Below are 18388 nucleotides of genomic sequence, written 5' to 3'. Positions count from 1 at the left end.
GGAGTGAAGAGGTTCGGCAAGAAAGGGAAACTTAGTCCCTAGTATGTTTGTCCCTTTAGAATTCTTTGTTGCTTCGGCAAGGCAGCTTATGAGCTTGAGTTGCCTTCAGATCTAGCTTCAGTCTATCCAGTCTTCCATGTCTCATTGCTAAAGAAGTTCTTAGGTGACCCAACAGTTGTTGTCCCTATTCAGAGCATCGACATTCAGAACAACCTCTCCTATGAAGAGATTCCAGTTGAAATCTTAGATTATTAGACTCGTAGATTGAGGAACAAAGAAGTCCCTCTGGTCAAGGTTCTTTGGTGAAATCAGTTTCATGAGGGAGCTACTTGGGAAGCAGAAGAAGATATGCGCACCAAGTATCCTCACCTCTTCCCCATAAATTCAGATCAAGCTCAACGTAATAGTTCTCCTTAATCTTATTCAGTTTAACGTTCATGTTTTCAGTATAAACTTGGTACCTATTAACCATTTCATACTCAGTCATGCATTCATGTGTCAGTTGTCCGTGCATCAGATATGCACGAGTTTAGTATGTTTAGCATATGAGTCATGAGATCAAGTTTTAGTTCTTCATGTTCATTTCAGGTTCTATTGTCTTGTATCCCTTCTTAGTAAATTCTCATTCAAGGACGAATGGTCCCAAGCGGGAGTTATTGTAATACCCCGCATATTTCTAGGCTAGGAAGTGAATAAGTATTCCTATGTATGAAATCTCCTATCCTTTAATTCATACTTAAGTACATGACTTACAATGAATATCCTAGTGATAGGATAGCTTATGATGCATTAAGCATGTTCATATGGGTCACTTAAGGTTATACAAGCTAAGAGTTTTTGAATCCATCAAGTTTTAGTGTTTGATTTTGCAAGGGTCATTTTTGGATGAGTATAACTTGATGTTAATGTGGTATTTTGGCTGATTTATACCCACCAAATTGTAGTGAATTGAATTAGATTTCCAATGATACCAATTTTTCCTTAATCCAATACTCGAGCGAAAAGTTATGCCCATTTCGTGAGAGACAGTAAGCATAGGCGATTGGTTAGGCGCCGCCTAACCTAGCTTAGGCAATCACTTAGGCGCCACCTAAGTCAATTCCAGGTGCCAAAAACACTCCGTTTTGAGTTATTTTAAAGGTAATTAAGTCTCTTAACACTCCTTACATGTCCCTAAACTTAACCCTATGATATATATAGTTTCTAAACATATTACAACCCTATTATTGTCTCAAAGCTCATCATCTAAGAGCACTAAAAGAGAAAAATAACTAGGGTTGTGTAACTAAGCTTGAAGATCCAATTCCTCCATCAATCATCAAGAATCTTCCTTCTAAGGTATGCGTGAGTTGATTGATGGATCCCTTTATTCATAAAGTTCAAAAACCCTCTTTTTCATTATAAAGTATGATTTCTATATTGTTGGGTGTTAATGATCACGTTGTTGATATTGGGTGATTCCCAAGATGGAATCTTTATATGCTTTTTTGAATTTCATGATATCATATGAGTTGGAAACATGTAAATTTGGTTGTTCATGGTGTATAATTTGATGATTTCACCTATGCTTAAGATGTGCATGTAAGGTGTTTGACAAAATGCCTAAGTAACTAGAAATCATGTAATATAGCTAAATTGTGACTAAGTGAAGGATTCATGATATGCCCTTACGTTCCAATGACTTCTATGTTGATAATGTGCCTTGTAAATGTTGTTGGAATACTCATGAACTATTCTTATGAGATTATGCTATGTTTACTTGCAAATCCTATTTATGAACAAGATGTTTGATAACCATGCAATCCACATGAACTTCCATGCTATTGGTATGTGTTGCGAATATGATTATGCAATGAACATGATATTAAGATTGTGCAAGTACTTCCATGTGATATGAAATCATTTCCATACAATACATTGTTGATAACCATGCTTAGTATGAGATCCCTACTTATAATATTATAAATTATGGACTCTACTCTTATGATCCAGTCAGTCATATGTGTCAGTTTTCTTCCATCGAGTCCTGGGGGTACTTGTACCCAAAAACTATAGCTGTGTCCCTAGATCCATGTCATGTTTCAAGATATTTGAACTCAAGCTATGATTCCATAGACTTCAGTCAGTAATGTGACTCAGGTAAACCTCATGATCTTAGTTAGTTGTCAGATATCAGTAACGTTCCACCAGTCAACAGAATTCAGTAAGATTAAGTCCTGCACCATCAGTTATTCATGTCTATCCCTCCAGATGGGAGTAGAGGTTAGCACCGAGTGAACCCAAGGATGGGAACTTACCCGCCAGTTCAGGGTGTGATTCTTAGTAGTCATCCTTGTGTTCTAGAACTACATAGCCAGTGTAGGTTGAGATATCTTAACCCATCAGATTAGGGTTGATAAGGTGGTTTAACCCGTCAGTTTAGGGTTACCACCATTCTCATTACCCGCCAGATAAGGGCCAGATAAGGGTCACTCACAGCTTGTCTTTACCCGTAGCACGGTATTGACACCCCTCCAGTCGGGGTAGAGATTGGACCCCAGCTTAGCCATAACGGCATACATGGGGGATGTCGGTTAAACACTACTTCCCACAGTTTCAGTATCAGTCTCAGTAAAAGAACTTAGGGCGCTCTTCAGATTTCAGTATATACATGACTGTTAGATACAGTCATCCATGTTATTAATTTCAGTATCAATCATGATAGTTATCAGTAAACCATGTATTAGCTTATAGGTCAAGCTATCACGTATTTACGGTCCCAGTTTCTATATATGTGTGTTTGCACTCCCACATTCATATTAGTCAGTCAGTGTTGTTCATGCATGAAACCCTTTATGTTCAGCCTACCCTCATTGTATACTTAGTACTCCAGTTGTACTGATGTATTTGCACTATGGTGCTTTCTTTTCATATCACACCATAAGTTCTGAGGCACGAGCTCCAGCCCAGCAGTAGCGGTAGCATTCCAGTCGCAGAGACACAGTGAGTCCTTATTAATTTGAGGACAATATGATTTGATATATTTATTTATTTCTTCAGTTCAGTTTTACGGAGTTAGTTGGAGACATGTTCCTTCAACTCCTTATTCAGATAGTTTAGAGGCTTTTAGATTTATGTTCAAATTTACGTTCAGATTGAGTTATTTTGTGTATTTTTACCCACATGATTGTATTTAGTTGAACCTCATAGCCTTACAGTTCTATGTATTTTGTATTATTATATCATGATTTGCAGTATACAGGTACAGATATCAGTCATGGGTTAGCTTGTGGTCCCTCGAGGTCTTGAGCACCGTGTAGCATTCTGGTTCAGCAAATCGGGGCGTTACATACTAAAAAAGGCTCTGCCAGAGTTTTAGGACTGACTCTAAAATTGACAGATATATATGGAGTTACAAAAGAAAGAGAAGCTCCAGGGTCTAGTAAAGCAGAAACATGTAAGTGAAAGACCTGCAACGTACCATTAACTACGCCAGGAGAATTTTCCTAATCTTGGAGGGACTAGAGAGTATATAATTTATTCGGACGCTGACCACTGGTAGCACTAGAAGTGGAACCCTGCTGAGTTGGGCGACTGGATAAAATTGACAACTAATGGGACTAGCCGTGTTGGTGCGCATCCCTACCTTTCTTAGCAACTACCCGACACTCTCAAATCTAATGGCCTGGCTTGCCACACCCGAAGCACACATCACTACTTGCTCTACACTTACCCTGATGGTGTCTGCCATATTTCTGACAAAAAGGATTGATACGAGCACTGGTAACACTAACCTGACACATAGAGCCTGGAGCCCTATCCCTATTGTCATTTCTTAATTTGGGTACTAGGGCACTGGCTGAAGAGGGTACTAGGGCTAAAGACCTCTGATGAGACTGAGGATGGTTACCACCTTCTGATTTTGGATGATTGAAATTAAAACTACCCATCCTAGCTCTCTTGTTTCCTCTCTCCCTCTCCTTAATCTTTTACTCCTCTATTTATTGAGCATAAACCATCAGACTAGACAAGTCTATCTCACTAATCAGCATTGTGGTCCTACTCTCCTTGACCACACTATCACACATGCTAGATATAAACTTACTTATCTTGGACCTATTTTCAGCTACCATATGAGGAGCATATCTCGCTAACTGAGTGAAGTTGAGAGAATACTCCTTCACACTCATGCTGCCTTGCCTCAAATTAATGAACTCTAACACTTCGGCCTCTCTCAACTCCAATAGAAATAATCTATCCAAGAAAGATGGGGAAAACTTTTCCCATTCTATAGGCCCTGCATCAACACCTCTATCAACTTTTCACTGCTTAATCCAAGCATGGGCTACATCCTGTAATTGATATGTAGCCAACTCGACACTCTGAATATATGTCACCCCCATAGCATCCTTGACATTCTGAACTATATCTAAGAATTCCTGTGGATCCTCTTCATACTTAGATCCCATGAAAGAAGGAGGATTCATCCAAGAAAAATCCCAAATTCTAGTTGCAATAGTATTAGCCACTGGGTTGGCCAGAACAACAGCTGGTCATTTATTTCATGCTGCTACATAGTTTGCTAGAGTAGTGAATGTAACCCTAAATTTTGAGTGAGTGACATGCTCATTTAGAGGATCTGCTTGGACGGGCTGAGGGGCTAGCCGAGTTTTGATTCTTCTTCCATTCTTCTTGGGAGACATATTCTATAAACGGAAGAATGAAATGGATTATAATAAGAGTTTAACTTGAGCTTATGCTAAATTGCACAATATGAATACTTGAAAGAAGGGAAACTTTTCGTAAACTCCTTGTAGCCTCTCGTCCATAAGTGTGGCATGCTATACACTCCTGTACAAGACTCTACCCGATGCGTTTTTCAGACTTCCTAGGACACTTTAAAACCTTAGGCTTTGATACTAAGTTTGTAATGACCCGAGACTACCTCCTACTCATTACACGATGCTTACGATCCTAAGATACCACAAGCTAACCCATGAGCTGGTACCTGCAGTTAGCACTGAATAACATGATCATAAATGTGGAAAAATACTGACATACCATAAGGTTTTAATAACTGAATTTTAAATTAAAATATGAGTGTATAGAAACAACTGACTGAATCTGAATAAATAGTGATAAACTAGATAACTACTCTAATATATGAATACTGAATAACTAACTCTAATGTCTTAAGAGCCTCTATAACTAATTGACTAAATATGAGTTAATAGGATAATCCCCAGCTAACTCCAACTAACTACTAACTGAGACATGAAATAAAGTAAGCCTGTTCTCAAATTATGAGGACTCAACACTACTACCGCTGAGGTTCTGATAAGTTTACTCATGAGTCAGGAACTGAGCATCAGAACCTATGATATAATACATCATAGCACAAAAGAAAAGGTATATGATCGGTACTTTGAATGTACTAGTATGCTAAATGAGGTGGGCTAATATGCATGGTTTCATGAACAAAACTAATAATTAACTGGATATGCATGTAAAACATGAAGTACTGAGTAGAGAACATAGAATGTGTAGATACTGATAATGCATGGAAATCTATAAATACTGAGGATGTACAACCAAGCATAAAACATAACTAAGTAAAATTTGTAAACTAAAATACTAAGATAAATAAAATGTGTTTGCTTTGGTCAAGCAACACTAAGACTGAATAACTGAACTGGGTCTATAAATGAGACCATATCTGAGACTGTGGGAGGTATCATCTAACTGATATTCCCCAATTTAAGCTAATTAGGGTCCAACCTGTAACCCCAATTGTAAGGGTGTTAATTCTATGCCATAGGTACTAACATCGGTTCTATGGATCCACTAAACTGATATAATGTCCAAAGGACTAAGGGTGTCAAGCCTGAACTGACGGGTGACTCCTGCGATATAGTTCGCCTAATCTGATGGATGAATACTTATATCCTATCCTGGATACATAGTTCTAGAGTATAGGGACTACTACTAACTACTCTGCCTATCTAACGGGAAAGCCGCCAACCCTACACTCGCTCGGTGCTCAATCCTACTCCTAACTGAAAGATACTGAGATACTAGACTGTTTTGAGTTTAACTGACTAGTATTTGACTATTCTGGAGTGCTCATAGTATATTTTGAAGACTATTCTGTAATGTGCTGAGACTAGACTAAGTAAACCGCTATGAATTTTGGGTATTCAATACTTCCAAGACACAAAACAACCATACTGAGAGGACACTAAAGCATGAAGACCAAAACATAAAGGTTCTTAATAAATAAATCACTCTTGTAGGCATTTTATCAAACATTTGTAGTTCATGGTTTAAAACAATCATAGGAATGTCATGGAACTTGTAGAAATAGCATGAATTCATCATAACAACATTAAATCATGGTTTAATTCAGTAAATCATAATATTAAGACATTGAACATTGAATAATAACAACAATTTTATAGTAACATGGTATAGAATCATAGTTTATGGAGATTCATGGATAATCATGATTTAAAACATGATAACTTGAAAATATTACAACTTAATATTTTCAAAAAGGTTTCTTGGACTCCATGGATGAAAGGGATCCATGGATAACTATCAAATATGCCTGAGATGATGAATTTGGAAGGATTGATGGAGAGTTCTTGAGAAATTACCTTAAATTTGAGAGCTAGGGTTCCTTGTTCTTGAAAAGGAGATCTTTAATTTTGAAGAAGAATTGAATAATGATGACTACTTATGGTGGTTAAGGGTTAAATTGTGTATTTTTGGTCATTTATGGTGGTGGAAAAGACCCAAATACCCTTAAATGTATTTAAAATTGGAAACTAAAAACTGACTATCCCAATTTTTTACCTTGGTGTGACACGCCACTGTTGTTCCAAGCCACTGGAAAAAGGGTCAACTGGGAACTGAGGGCATGGAGCGACATGGAGGATTCATGGTGCCCTTTTGATTCTGAAATTCACCCTTGGTGTGACACATCATTATCGTGATAGGACATTGGAAAATGGACAATTAGGATTTTTGCTGACGGCACAACGTAGTGGTTTCACGGAGATTCACTGGAAATTGAAAATCATCATTTATGCTGGCTCTGTAAAGCGCTAATATTTAAAATGGCGGTGCTTTATGACTGAAACTTAAAATTGCCATAACTTCTTTTCCGATTATCAAATTTAGGAAAATTTTATATCATCGGAAAGCTAACTGAATTTCCTATGCAATGGGAGGCTCTAAAATGCTAAATAATGGGTGTTACAAAAATTTCATATACGGATACTCATGTATTAGGACTCAGATTATGCTAGGAAAATATGAGGTTTTACACAGCTCTACTCAACATAGATAAGACGTTGGACTCTATGATATCTCATATGGTTTATGTTGGTTAGAAGAATCTACCACCAAAAAGACTAAAAGAAAATATTTTAGAAACTAAGTGTAATAACTCACAAAGTTTATTCAGTATGCTTTATTACTCATGTTTTATGATCATACAACTTTCATTTTCGCTCAAGTCAAAGGTGAATACTTTAAACTTAAAATGCATTGGTTTGAAAATGAGTTTATATATTTGGTTTATGATTTATGTACATTCACCCCTACATACTCAGTATATTCCAAAGTAATGGCCCACACATATTTGTCTATGTACTACAGTGTCTTATAATGTATGTTTTGATGTTCGTTTCAAGTTGGATGATTGATTATCACTTCCTGTATCCCTATATCTTGTGAGTCCTCATAGTATGAAGGCCCAACTTATCAAATTCTTAGTCATTGATGATAGTTATCTTTGTTAATTGATTTATTATTTCAATTGAGTTAGCTGGGATCTTTCATAGTGGCTCTCTTGTTAGTAATAGAGGCTTGTCAGACTACATACTTTTTAGTTTAAAGAGTATGTTTGTGCCTTCAAGAATTCAAGTTGAGAATAAGATTTTAAGTTGTTTCTTTATGTATTCATATGTATGTGTTAGCTCACTTTTCATAAGAGTTTCAAAATACATTGATGTCAAGGGTTAACTTGGGGTTATTTGTAGTCCTAATAACCATGTAATGTCTAGGGGGTACTTTCGGGTCATTACAAACTTGTTATCAAAGCCTAATATTTTAAAGAGTCCTAGGAAGTCAGAAAAGCTGTGTTACATAGTGTCTTGATCATGAGTGTGAAGCACCCACATTTATGAGAAAGAGGCTACGAAATGAGTTAGTAATCATTTTCTTTTTCATGTTCTATCATACATAAAGATTAACTATCTGCTCTAATCTGTGCTTTCCCATGATAGAATATGCCTGCTCGTCGATGTGATGCCTACAAAACTATGATCAAACACCACCACTACACACAGATCCTCTAAATGAAAATGTATCTCATGATGAATTTTGAGCTGCCTTTCAAGCTTTGGCCCAAGCTGTGAATGCTAATGTTTAAGGAAACCAATAGGCAACAGTCCTACCTAAGAAAAATATTAACTTAGCTACATCTAGGATTTGAAATTTATAAGGATGAATCCACCCGAGTCCCATAGGTCAAAGTTGGATGAGGATCCTCAAATCCTTATTGATGAGGTGAGAAAGATTACTCAGATCATGTATGTTAAGAAAGAGTAGAGTGTTGAACTGGTACCTTATCAATTGAAGGATGTTCCTTATGATTAGGTCATTATGTAAAGTATGGTAAGGGTGAGAATGCAGCTCCTATAAGTTGGTAAGTATTTAAAAGTGCTTTTCTAGATAGGTTATTTCCTCATGAGGTAAAGGAGGAAAAGGTAGAGGAAATTATGAATCTAAGGCAGGGCTCAATGATAGTGAAGGAATACTGCCTTAAGTTCACTCAACTAGATAAGTATGCTCCAGAGTTGTTAGCTAAATTTAGAGCTCATATGAGTAAATTTTTCACTGGGGCATCGAATTTGGTGGTCAAAATATGTTGGACTGCTATACTGATCGGAGATATAGATATTACTTGGTTGATGATGCATGCATAAAAGATTGAGGCTGAGAAGTTGAAAAGAGGAGATAAGAGAAACCAGAAAGCTAGGACTGGATAGTTTGAGTATAGTCAAAAAAGGTTCAAAGGGGGAAGTTGTTCGCAGTTTTAGGGCTACTCAGCACTGCCTACACCATCCTCAGCTAGTACCACTACACCTAGGACTAGGCAAGAGTAGTGGGGTAGGACTTCAAATTCCAGGTCTCAGAATAGTGTGGTCAAGAGGCCCAGATATTTGACATGTGTAAAGTTTGGTATGACCCATCTCGTTAAGTGTTTGATGGGTAAAAAGGGATTCTATGGTTGTGGTAGGATGGGCTACAGGATCAAGAAGTGTCCATATACTAAGTAAGAAAATAAGAATTTACGTCCTCAGACTCAAGCTACAAATTCAATAGCTTATCCAGGCTGCCCAGTTCCTTCACAGGGTGCATCATTCTGTATCAATAGTGATCAGCGCCATAATCGATTCTATAAATTTCCATCCCATCAGGAATGGTAGAGTTGATCAGTTGTTATCACTGTTATTCTTCATACATTTAATCTTGATGTATATATGTTGCTAGACCTAGGGTAAAATCTCCCTTATGTAACTTTGCTTATTGCTGTAAATTTTAGAGTAAACCCTGAAAAATATTCTTAAGACCTTCTGAGTCTCTACCCTAGTGGGTGAGTCAGTTATCTTTAGGTGAGTCCATAGGGAGTGTCCTATTATCATGATCCATAAAGTCATAGAAGCAAATTTAATCGAGCTAGAGATTATAGATTTCAACATCATTCTGGGCATAGATAGGCTCCATTCATGCTATACATTTTTGCACCCTCATGGTGAAGTTTTATTTTCTTGATGAGATAGTTTTTTAGTCGAAAAGAAGTCCTTTATCTCCAAAGAGTTGTTTAATCTCCAATCTTAAGGCCAGTTAGTTTATATCAAACTAAAACCCCGATAGTTTAATTAGTCGGTGTAGATAATAAGTTCCCAAAGTTCTTTCCTAAGGATCTTCTAGGGGTACCTCTAGACAGGGAAATAGAGTTTAGTATTGATCTCTTTCTGGATACTCAGCCCATCTCTATGCCTCTATATAGTATTACTCCAACCAAACTTAAAGAGTTAAAGGAGCAACTTAAGGATCTCTTAGATAAGAGTTTCATTAGATCTAGTGTTTCTCCATGGGGAGCTTTATTTTTATTTGTAAAAGAGATGGAACTCTCATAATGTTCATAGATTATAGTAACTAAAAAAGGTTACTATGAAGAGCAAGTTCCCCATTTCTTAAATAAATAATCTATTCAATCAGCTTCAAGGTGCCCAGTGGTTTTCCAAGATTGACCTTGGGTTAGGATACCACCAGTTGCAAGTCAGGGAGTGCGATATTCTGAAGATGGATTTCTGAACAAGGTATGGTCATTTTGAGTTTGTGGTTATGTTGTTTGGACTAACAAATGCTTCTGCAGCCTCTATGGACTTGATGAATAGGGTCTTCAAGTATTACTAGGACATGTTCGTCATTGTTTTTATAAATGGCATACTTGTATATTCTTGAAATGAGAAAGAACGTGTGGATCATTTGAGCATAGTGCTGCAAACCCTTAAGGACCATCAACTTTATGCGAAGTTTACCAAGTGTGAATTTTTGTTGTAGTTTATTACCTTCATAGGGAATATAATTTTAGGGGATGGTATTTATGTGGACCCTCAAAAGACTAAAACAGTGAAGCACTGGCCTAGACCCATCACTCCAACTAACTTCAGAAGATTTATAGGATTGGTTGGGTACTATAGAAGATTTGTTGATAGGTTTTCCTCCAAAGCCACACCATTGACTAAGTTGACACAAAAGAAGGTAAAGTTTATATGGTTGGATAAATGTGGGAAGAGTTTCCAAGAATTGAATGATAGATTGACTTCGTCACTAGTGTTAGCTCTGTCAGAGGGGTTAGATGGATTCGTAGTGTATTATAATGCTTCCAGAGTTGAGTTAGGATGTATGTTGGTGCAAAATCGGAGACTAATAGCTTATGCCCCTAGGCAACTTAAGGATTACGAAAGGAACTACCCAACTCACGATTTGGATTTAGCTTTTGTGGTGATTGCTCTAAAGATTTGGAGGTAATACCTTTATAGTGTGCATGTTAATGTTTTCACTAACCATAAAGGTCTTTAGTATCTATTCTCTCAAAAGGAGCTAAATCTTCATCAAATAAGGTGGTTGTAGTTATTAAAAAATTATGACATAAATGTGATTTCTCATCTAGGTAAGGCTAGCATGGTGGCAAATGCAATGAGTAGTCTGTCTATGAGAGTGTGTCTCATGTGAAAGAGGAAGAATGGGAGTTGGCCAATGAAGTACATAGGTTAGACTATGTGGGAGTATCTTGGCTTGACACCGTTGATGCGATTAGTGGTTCAGAATAGCTCAGAATTATCTCTTGTAGTGGAAGTAAAGGAGAAGCATTGTAATAATCCCATACTTAGCCAAATATTGGAAGCAGTCCATCCACGAAAGGTTAAGGTTTTCTCCCATGGGGGAGGTGGTTACTTTTCTATGAAGGTAGGATTTTTGTTCCCAATGTAGATACGCTAAATGAAAGGATACAAGCCAAAGCTCATAGTTTGAAGTATTTTATTCATCCTAGTGTAACTAAGATGTATCATGATTTGTGAGAAATTTATTAGTGGAATATATTAAGAGGGACATAGCCGAGTTTGTAGCTAGGTGCCCCAATTTCTACCAAGTTATGGTTGAACACCAGAGATCGGGTGGTATGCTACAGTAGATCAGTATCCCTATGTAGAAGTGGGAGGCAGTGAATATAGATTTCATCATAGGGATGCCTCATACAAGATATCAGCATGGTTTAATTTGTGTCATAGGCAACCGAATGAACAAATTGACTTATTTACTACTTTTTAAGTCTTTAGATATGGCAGAAGATTATGCCAAGATGTATATTCGCGAGTTAGTAAGGCTTCACCGGATACCCTTGTCCATCATTTCTGACAGAGGCTCGCAATTCACTTTCTTATTTTAGCAATTATTTTAGAAAGGCCTTGGCACAAAGGTTAGCCTTTGTACTATTTTCTCTCCACATACTGGTGGTAAGGTCTAGCTCAAAATTTAAACATTGGAAGACAAGCCGAGAGCATGTGTTTTATACTTTAAAGGAATTTGGGTTAATCATCTACCTTTAATTTAGTTTGCTTATAATAATAGTTATCATGCTAGTATTCAGATGGCTTTATTTGAAGCATTATATGGGCATAGATGCAGATCACCCATAGGATGATTCGAGGTTGGTAAAACGGTGTTGAAAGGGCCAAATTATGTTGTTGAAGCTATGGAAAAAGTTCAGTTGATTCGTGAAAGACTAAAGACTGCTTAGAGCCATCTAAAATCATATGCAGATGTTAGGAAGAGAGAGCTCAAGTTTGAAGTGGGTGATTGGGTATTCTTTAAGGTTTCGCCTATGAAATGAGTAATGAGATTTGGAAAGAAAGGAAATATGAGTCCCTAGTTTTTTGGTCCGTATATGTAGTAAAATATGTAGGAGTGGTTTCTTACGAATTGGAACTTAGCTGCGATTCACCTAATTTTCCATGTTCTGATGCTTAAGAAGTGCATTGGAGGTCCGTCCTTAGTAGTTCCCCTAGAGTGTATTGGGGTCAAGGATAGATTTTTATATGAATAAATTCCTGATGAGATACTTGATAGGAAAGTCTGAAGGCTATAAAATAAGGATATAGCATTAGTAAAGGTTTGTTGGAGAAACCAATAGGTCGAAGGGGCTAATTGGGAAGTTAAATTAGTAATGATGACTAAGTACCCTTATCTCCTTTTTTCCAATTAATTTCTTGCAGAAGGTAAATCATTAGAACAGTAAATTCTTTCTTCTTAAGTCTGCTCAAGTATTCTTATATCGTAACTTATGTTCATAGGTATTGAAATCCTAGATATGTTATAAGCTTGAGGATAAGATTAGTGTGGATGAGTCAATTTTTTTTCAAAAATCACTATATAAGTTAAGACTCATTAGAGGAAAAATGTTTTCAAGAGGGAGATGTTTTTATACTCCATGCTACCAAGTCATTGTAGAGCTTATAACTCATCCCTTAAGTCGTTAAGACTCATTATGAGTCGCATAGACTAGTCGTGACTAGCTTAGTGTACAGGCTTAATGTTTTGGTCACTTGATGAATTGACCCTAGAAGTTATTACTTCATGTTATGATATGAAATTAGTTGTAAGATCAACAGAGATAATTTCTCTAAGTTTGTGTCCAAGATACAAGTCGTTGATACAAGTCGTAATGGGAAGTTAAAATCGTATGACAACTCGTATCCAGACCAGTTCACACTTTATTTGTCTCTATTAAGGTTAAGAGTTTCTAGGTCCACTCGTAAAAAGATGTTACGAGTCATGAGATGACTCTTGACAACTGACTGTTGAGTTTCTCTAAGTTTAGTTAAAGGGCCTTTTGGTCTTTTCACCTCTTAAAACTTCTAACCCATGACTTATAACTTAAGTGAGGAATTATTTTTCCTCTATTCTAAGTTGATTAACAACATTCTTTCTCATCCCATTCTTAAGAAAAACAAGGCTATGGTTTCTCCCACAAGAACATCTCTCAAGTCTCTGAGTTTAGATTCTCTTCACAAGTCAAGCAAATCTAATTATGTGGGGTTTTGAACAAGGATATTCTTTTATACTTGTGCCCAAAAAACTCGATCTTTAAAGTTGAATTTATATGTTTTTAATTAGGGTTTATGCCCAAGTTCTCATCATATGATTTAAGAATTTAAGTCCATAAGAGTTTCCCTCTATTCTTGTTTTCACTCTCAAGATGGCTATTATTATTTGAATTTTGTTAGTTTGACTTGAATTTTAATGAAAGTTTTTTATGTAAGTGATGATCATGATATTTTGTTATAAGATCTATGAAAGAAAGTATGAATTTCAAGGCATAACCATAAGTACTGAGTTTGCAAGAAACCTAAGCTTTAAGCATTAGTTATATTTACTACAACATGATAAAAGTCCAGCTTGATCATTTGATATAAGATAAGACTTGAAATTCAAAAGTTTTCTTTCTGGCCATGATTTAAGTAAAGGGAAACATAATTGATTTTCCATTGATAAACCCTTATGCTATTTTAAGGTGAATTTCTTAAGTAAGAGCATATGTATATTTTGGGAGGAGTATTCAGCACTGAGAAGGGAATGTGGTTGAACATATCCTAAATTCCTGGAAACTATGAGTTGTTGTAGTTTTATGTCCCAATATGGGTTAAGATCAGTGATCACATAAGTTAAGGTTCTATTCCAATGGAAAGGGTAAAATATCTCTCCCCAACGTGGGTAAGACATTGGACTCCATGATAGCGCACATAGTTCATGTCGGCTAGAAGAATCTCCCACAAGAAAGGCTAAAAGCAAAGATTTTAGAAATTAATTTTAATGACTCACTAAGTTTATTCAGTATGCTTTATTACTCATGTTTTATGATCATACAGCTTTCAGTTTCACTCAAGTCAAAAGTGAGTCCTTTAAACTTAGCATGCATTTGTTTGGAAGCATATTTATATATATATTTTTTGCTTTAATTATGCAATTACCTCCACATACTTAGTATATTCTGAAGTACTGAACCACACATATATGTCTATGTGCTCACTTTTTATGGAGGCTCAATTGTACTTCCTACTAGAGACAAAAAGGAGTATTTACTAATTTCAACAAGCAAAAGATTTTAGAGTCATAAAAAGAGGTAAAGTATTGTTACAATATTGTTTATGTCCATTCCCTTGGTTTTCAAAATTTTTGGACGAAGGAGGTTTTTGCTTCTCATTTGCACGACGCATAATTTTCTATTTATGGCACCAAACCAAGTCTTCTTCTCACATTTTATCTTTCATAAGGACAACCGATATGACTACTCAGACTTCATCATAGGTATAAGGGCGATCCCAAATTAAAAATACCACAGGTACTTAGATTTCCCTTGCATTTTATATCCTAGATGTGATAAGAACTAAGATTTATCCTGTATCCATGGATCACAACCCAATCATGATGATTTTCCTTAAGAATATCATCACTAAATCTATCATAGGGAAAGGATCATTTGATATCATCATAAAAAAATATAAACATAAAAAATATAAATGATACAAGCAATTAATCTAGGAAATATAGGAACCATAAGAGTTCCTAAATATTATAACCAAGAATAAAAATGAAAATCATCCAAAACAATGTTAGAGTATCCAAAGATATCTAAAAAATACAAGACAAATGAATGAATACGGAGAAAACCACCCCTAACTAAATTTCTTGCAGTGACCTCACTGCATCAATAAAGCGTAAAAAGGGGTAAAGTAGTGCTCCCCGTAACTGCATCAAGAGCTACTGTCACACTCAATCTCTGCATCCTTTATAGCATCATTAGAATCAGACCACTCAGCTGAGGTCTCATTATCACTATCAACTCTAGAAGAAGGAGGTTTTTCTTTAGCCTCGAATTGGCTCATGCCTTCATCAAAACCACATATAGATCATAAATTTTCTCAGCCCTAAATTGTAAATTTTCCCTTGGGTCTGCACAACTGGTTCGAGGAAAGATACAATGCTAAGGTTAGCATAGAATTCCCTTAACCACTTCTTGTTTTCCCAGCAAGGATCTAGTGAAAAACAACTCCACCCGATAGATACCAAGTTGGGATGGAATGTCGGGATCTTCTCTAGTACCTTATCTAAGCAAATACCTCTCTCTAAGAACAATTTGATTTTAGGGAGGTCGACGTAATATTGATTGTGTCATTTTGGGGTCATGAACCAGGTTTGATCATATTCTTCCATGTTGAGACTTGAAAACCTTAGAATAACACAACAACACTCAACATTAATATTTTCATGCAAAAACTATGTTATGTTGTCCAATTAAGCTAATGGTATTGTTTCTTGGTGGGGTTTGGGCAAGAATTGGAAGTGTAGAATATTTTGTTTAGGTTGGAAATCAGCCTCAAATATTATGATCATGGGTCACATAGCTCGCGATCGCAGTATCTGAGGTAAGATAGGGCAAAGTTTTAAAATACTCAAATCTCTAATTTCAAGTCCAAATTATGTTCCAAAGAAGGAATTAACAATAAAAACATTGAACAAGGTTCCTAGGTACACGATCATACCCTCAGAATGTAAAAACAACTATCTATGAATTCATTTCGACATTTGATCAAGCACTTGGTGTGCTCAATCTATTTCTCTCGATTTGGGTACTAAAAACTTCTCCAAATGTATGCAAACCATTCACAATAGAGAACCACCACACAAGTACAACTAAGTAATGATTTAGCAATGAAAATAACAATTCTAGGCTAACCCTACTACATTAGTTCGACGACCTATAAAAACACACAAAAGAGGGATTTCAAACAACATAAATAATTAAGGATGCAATGTAAAACTTCGATGCTCCAAACACAATGAAAAGTAGGTGAAATTTAAGAGAAAACTGGAAAGAAGTGCACGGAAAATAATGACTATTCAGTTTTTAAACTTTCTTGACTACGATCGTGGTTTGAGTTATGTAATCACAGTCATATGGTTACCGTGATTACGCTGATAGGCATACTAAGATCTTTGTAACTGAGGCTAAATTTAGTCCTCGGTTTTCCCCTATTCAGTCCACTACTCAAATGCAACACACTTTACCTTTCTCAAACTCATTCAAAACACTCCATAGTAGCACAAATGTATGGATTAATCAACAACAAAATTAAAATCTACTTTACTAAATTAAAAAGAAAGGATACAATCCACTTTTGTGGCAGTTGTGGGTTGCCTCCTATAAAGCACCTTATTTATCATCATGGCAGGATGTACTTTATCTTTTATAGTTGGATCCTCAAGGGACCCATCATTCACCTCCTCATCTACAATATAAACAAATAACACCACCTGAAGCTCCATAGGTTTTTTCCTATTTTGCATACCCCGAAGGACACTTGATTATTTTGAACATGGAATTTTTTTCGCCTAAATCCAAATCAATGATAGCTCTTCCAGTTGAAAGGTAAGGTTGGCCAAGGATAATGGGTATTTCTTGGTCAATTTCACAATTCAGCACCACAAAATCTGCCAGAAGGATGAATTGGTCAGCCTTCACCAAAACATCAAACAAAACTCCAACAGGTGTCTTAATAGACCGATCCGCTGTCAAAAGCTTCATTGTTGTTGGTATATAAGTGACCAAACCAAGTTTTTGATAGATTTCATAGGTAATGATACTAATGCTTAAACAAAGGTCCCATAAATCATTTTCAAACTTTTGTTTCCTATGGTGTATAGAATTGAAAAGACACTGGAATTCTCTTTCTTCTCCTCTATCTGACAATTCATGACAGTGCCACACCCATGAGTCACTTCAATGGTGTCACCCTAGTAAGTCTCTCTTTTGACATTAACTTTTTCATAAGCTTAGCATACCCCAGAATCTATTGAATTACCTCTGTCAATGGGATATTAATTGATAGATTGCTAGGCTTAGAAAGAAACATTTTGAATTTAGCATTGTCCTCCTTCTTTTTTAGCCTTTAAGGGAATAGATGAGGAACATTCATGGTAGGTATCGGATCACCTTATGATTCATCATTCTCAACTACCTTTGGATCACCCTCCTAATCAACCACTTTTTACTTAGCATCGGATATTTTTCATTGCCTCTTTGAGACCTTAGAGCTTCCTTATTTGAATCAACTACAAGCTTCTTCTTCACATTGGCTTGTTCAATATTTGGTTCTTTTTCAAATTCCTCCACAATATCACTAAAGGTTTTTCAACTGCTATTAACCATAGCCAATATTGGAGCATTATTTTTCGGATTCACAATGGTATAACTAGGAAGGCCTCCTTTTTCTATAGCATTAATTTGAGTGGATACTTGACCAATTTGAGTCACCAATTCCTTGATTGATGTGGAATCCGATACAACTTTTTGGTTGATTTGCAAAAAGTTGCCTTTTAATTCTCAAATTTTCTTGTCCATCCTCTTTACTTTCATCAAGATTCTTTCCAAAAGATCCTTGGTCTTGAATTTGTTAGGATCAATGAGATTTTCCTCTTTGCATTTTAATCGGTCATGGGGAGGCAATATAGATCATATTCCCTTTTCTTGTCTCTCTAGTCATGATCCCTATCCGTATCACGCCAATCTCACTCTCTTTCACAATCCATCCAAATTTTTTTCCCACCTTACTTTTGATAGGTCGGGTGGGAACCCACCAAATAGTTATACCAATACCAAATTTTTTCATAAAACCTTTTGGCTTTTTCTTCACTGTAGCCCTTGGATTCCACGGCTTCACTATTTTTGTGGGTGCACCCATCATATTTTTAATTAGCAACTCTAATTGTG

The sequence above is a fragment of the Capsicum annuum genome, chromosome 11 (genome assembly GCF_002878395.1).
Source record: "Capsicum annuum cultivar UCD-10X-F1 chromosome 11, UCD10Xv1.1, whole genome shotgun sequence".
NCBI classification, from domain to species: Eukaryota; Viridiplantae; Streptophyta; class Magnoliopsida; order Solanales; family Solanaceae; genus Capsicum; species Capsicum annuum.
Note: the sequence above shows the minus strand (reverse complement) of the source record.